We start from the raw sequence: 5,000 nt of genomic DNA, 5'->3' as shown, positions 1-5,000 counted from the left end.
GAAGAATACATTTCAGTTCAAATCGTTTGGACTTTTCTGTGCGCGTGAGAGCGGGAGAGCGAGACAGCAGGTCAAATCCTACACAACACATCTTCATTTGCCTTCCCAGCTCACCACACACACACACACACACACACACACACACACACTTCAGCCCATGAGATGCATTTACTCCTCATTTCACATTAGTTTTGAAGCAGCATCACCAGCACCAGCACACACACACACACACACACACACACACACACACACACACACACACACACACACACTTTTTGAACGGCAGCAGCAGCAGCAGCAGTTGGCTCTAATGGGGGAGTGGAGTGCACAGCAGCACCAGCACCAGCAGCAGCCGTCTCTCCGCTCCTCTGGACGAGCAGAAAGCCCTCGCCATCGCCCCGCCGCCCGCAAAACCGCCCGTCCAAACGCCCGCTCAAACGCCCGACCGCCCGCAAAACCGCCCGTCCAAACGCCCGCTCAAACGCCCGACCGCCCGCAAAACCGCCCGCCCAAACGCCCGCTCAAACGCCCGACCGACCGCCCGCCGTCCGTGATGGAGATTAAAAACGTAAAGCTATTGTCCAGCACACACGACAGGATTCCATCAGAATTTAGAGCGAGAGGACACAGACAACACACACTGTGGATCTCTAGGTGTTCAGGAACCGCTCTCCTCCCCAGCACAGCCAGCTACGGCCAGGTGTGTGTGTGTGTGTGTGTGTGTGAGTGTGTGTGTGTGTGTGTGTGTGTGTGTGTGCGCATGGGGGAGGTGTGGGGGTGAGAAAGCCATTGCACATGTAAATTTCATAGAGGGGAAAAAAACACTAAAACAAGTTCTAAACTTGCCAGATCTTCCCAACACAGCCAGGTGAGCAAGATGCCCGAGGCAACCCCAATATAGCCGCAACACACACACACACACACACACACACACACACACCACACACCCCGCATTCCTTTGGCAGCTACAAATCATGCGTTTCTAATGCACAATAAATGAATAATATTTGGTAATGTAGCTGACAGGAGGAGACAGTGCTGCTCTCTGAGATTAAGCAATTATTAGAAAATTCCTGCAGCTTATTTTGGAAAAAAGAAATGTACAAAATGAAGAATGCAGGGCATCAGGATTTAAAAACTCTTTCTACACTGACAACGCAGACAGGTTCCGTTCCGTATAAAAATGTCTTCGTAGTGTTCACGAGAAACAAAACACCTTTTTGAAGGAAAGTATTTTTTTTGAGGCCACTCTGCTACACTTCAGTCAGAGAAACTGCCATGAACTGTCCCTCTTTATGACATCATTGATTATTGATTCTTTTTTATTGTGATGACACAATGGGTGATGCGAAGCATTCACCCGCCGCACATTCTCTCAGTGGCCAATCATTCTGCTAGCAGTGCGAACGCTACACACTTCTACCTCCTCAGGCCAAATCACTCCGGCCAGGAATGTCATTCTTACGCTCACCAGAACACACACACACACACACACACACACACACACACCTCCACCCAAACATCTGATTTGCCTAATTTTACATTTGTTGGAAAACATGATAAATTTGAAAAGCCTCTTAGTGGAAGGTGTATCACTGGAAAAACCATGGATAATTGGAAATCAACTGAATCCATGTGTGTTTGTGTGTGTGTGTGTGTGTGTAGTGGAAGGCAGTCAGATTACATACATATTAAATCACAGGTCTTCATGCCAGTCCTATTAGATACAGTCTTTACAATATTACAGAATAATTCCACTTTGTCACTGAGAACAGAATTCCGGCAGAATTCCCCTTTCTGAGCGCAGCCTCAAACAGCAGAAGGGCCCCCAACACCGTGTCCCGCACACACTCTTCCAAATCACCTTTCTCTCCATTGGAGCACCTTAAGCTGGCCTTGTGTGACTGATTTTGAAAACAATAAGCCATAAATTTAACACTATAATTTGCTCTCAGTATTCTATTAAATTCTTGTCAGCTGTTTTAATTAAAAGTGTCACGCACGAAGACACCATCAGCACAGCGCGGCTGCCTGAGCCTCCTACTCTCTCCTGCCTTGACAGACATTTGCACAGGCAAGCCGGAAAGAGCCCTAAACACAATTAATAGGGCCAGCTCACCCATCCAGCATCAATCAAATAATAATACCAGCCAACTCAAACATCACGCCATGTGTTTATGTTTTTTTTATGACAGGATAAAATAGGCTATAGGCGAGGGGAACATGAATTAATTGTCAATCAAATATCTCTGGATTGTGTAGAGCGGTAGTCTACTGATCACGGTGTCACGGCTCCTGTGAGCGGCGTTCCCGTTCTCAAAAAGGAGGTTATGAACGCAGCTTGAGTGATTTACAGGTGGTGAATATATTTGCAGTGGTTATTTTCATAATCAGATGAATATTTGCTCACAGAGGATCAAAACGTGCGCTCAAAGTTAAATAAATATGACATGACAACAACAGCAATTCATAAAATATTAGCAAACACGCCATAAACAATTTGCAAAAATACATTTGTGGAAAGACTAATTATAAAACAAAGGAGATGCTTCTTTTTGAAAAATGTATGAATTAATAATTACTTGTACATGGTCATGTGTTATTATCATATTATCACAGGAAATATCGGACTTTATTAAGAAAGTTTAAAATGAGTGATAACAGCTTACGAGAAGCTGACGCCTGAATCTACAGGGTGCGCATCTTGCGGCCAACATTCTTAGGACGAGTTTAAAAAAAATAGCATATAGCCTAGCATAAATAAAAAGACACTTACACGAAGCTTTATTTCAAGTGCAAAGAGTGAAAGATTTAGCCATGTTTATTGTAACTTGACCTGAATGGTCCGATTAATGTTTTAAGTTTGACCTTCATTTTAATATTAATCTAGGTTACAGCCTCAACATTCAAAATGATCCAGTGTCAAGTTACATTTTAAAATTGTTTCCAATAAAACTACAGCTAAATTATATCTGACTGATTAGGACGAAAGATTTTGAATGCTTATTTCAACAGTATCTTATCTAAATGAACGGCATTGTTTTCCGTTTTTGAGTCATAATTACGTAGTCTAATATCGCATACCTACTAAATAATTGAAAAAAAAAAAAGATTGTAGTCCGCGGTGAAGCAAGTGATTGAGGATGATAACAGGAAATGTGTTTTTCTCGCACAATTCAGGTGAAATAAAAACCCAGACAAGAGTGACTTTATCTCATTGTCAACGCAAAAGCGACGAGATACTGTGGGGCCCTGTTCCTACCGCGACTGAAACTCATCAAGCCTATTTAGCAAAGCTTAACCACCTGGAAAATTTGGTACCAGAGCGTAGCCTACAACACAATGTGAAACCCTATACGAAGGTATATTGAGCGCAAATGAAATTAATAGTTTTTTCTCTTCTTATTTTTCTAAATTATGAAGCCACGTCTCGACCGTGCATTTTGAGCGGTAGACATACAACGTGACCCACAACTTTGAATAGGACTTCTGAAGTGCAGACTCTTAAAAAGCGAAGTGATGTGTAAGAAAAGGAAGAAATTATTTCTTGCGCATTTCCAAAACGATAAAACATTTGTAGAGAGCAAACGTGTGCTGTTGATGTAAGGACAGCCGAATAATTTAATAGTTCGTATTTGATAAGAGAGAGAAAAAAAACTTGTCCGCTGCTGAGCACAATGTGTGTCCTAGTCGGGCATTGAGCTACTGAAAGCGGCACTTTTCACCGCTGCCCAAAGAAATAAAGCACTCAAGCAAGTTTTGAAGAGGAAGGACGGGAGCTCTGTCACCGACCTCATTTTCAACTTTTCACCAAGTTTTACTCGTCATATTACACTCACAGTTTAATTTCCATCGTGGCATGGGGGAAAATGCAATTATTTTGGCTATAGGCTTCAAGCGTGAAAGAAGAGGCGATGCCGCACTTGTTAGCACCGTCGTTTACGGAGCATTTTCCCTTCAAAGTTACCCCGAAATGGTTGAGACACTAGCAATTACGCACACACTGTTTTAATTCGACTATTTAATAGCCGGGAATAGGCTACAACGTTTATAAGCCGATAAATTCACAAGTAAGTTAATCGCCAACAGGATATCAGCCTATTATTAATTTAGTTAGGCCAATTGTGTTTATCCCTAACAATGACACGCTCAAGTAGGTTTTCAAAAGCTTCCAGTTCAAAGGTAGGAAAATCAACAACAATGTAGATGGCTTACTTAGGATATTTGTGACCATAAACATTTTCCTTCAACAGCAAGTAAATTATTCTAGAGGAAGGAAGAGGAAGAAGGAGAAAGAGTAGTAAATAAGTAGTGCATCAACCTGTTCGGATATTCTGAAGAACTCAACTTTCACGCTACGGGCTGGACCATGTGGGCAGTTCGCTTCCAGGTTTAGTCAGATGTCCCGGCGAGTCCAAAAACGTTGAAAAATGAGCAGCGAAAAGAAGGAAAAAGTCTTGATCTAAGATTGATCTCGCAGGACCATTACTTTTCAACGGCAACAGTCTTTATTAGTTCTTCCTTTCTCTTCTATTGGCCTCCTCTCTCAAACTGATCACTCAGTTGGTGATAAGTCGAAACAATAATCGGGCACTAGCTCACGGGCTGCATGGTCGCGCTTCTTGGAAGTTGATGGAGAAAAAGCACGCGGCTTTTGTGCCTCTTCGCGTCTTCTTCCCCGCTCGTGTTGTTCTGTCTTTGTCTTGTTTATTCAAAATGTCACCTTTCCAAGAGTCCAAGTGATGAGTCTCGCTGGAGTTTTTTGCATCCCGTCTGTCCCTCGCTCATACGGAGAGAAATCAGTGTTGAATTACTCGGGTTGTGTCTGTGTAGGATATGTTCGGGGGGACAGTTTAGACTACCGTAATTCATCTAAAACAGGTGCGCGTCCACATTTCCCCTCGTCTGCCTCCAGTTGCAGCAGCACGAAAACAAACGCGCGCAGTGCAAAGCGAGTGGCGTAGCGGCAGCCGCTTCAAGGCAGTGATCTTTTAACCTGC

The 5,000-nt window shown here is 43.2% G+C and overlaps 1 protein-coding gene across 1 annotated transcript in view; it reads right to left on the bottom strand.

The window, feature by feature from the left end:
- foxp4 (forkhead box P4) overlaps window positions 1-4,818 on the bottom strand; it is a gene marked incomplete at its 3' end in the record, with an annotated part of 69,192 nt that extends 64,374 nt beyond the window's left edge. Inside the window, 1 exon segment of the mRNA XM_062545242.1 lies at window positions 4,322-4,818.
- Window positions 4,819-5,000: the final 182 nt, after the last annotated feature.

This window comes from Sardina pilchardus, chromosome 9, assembly GCF_963854185.1.
Source record: "Sardina pilchardus chromosome 9, fSarPil1.1, whole genome shotgun sequence".
In the NCBI taxonomy this organism is placed as follows: Eukaryota; Metazoa; Chordata; class Actinopteri; order Clupeiformes; family Clupeidae; genus Sardina; species Sardina pilchardus.
The sequence above is the reverse complement of the archived record's forward strand: the minus strand, read 5'-3'. Positions and strand labels throughout refer to the sequence as shown.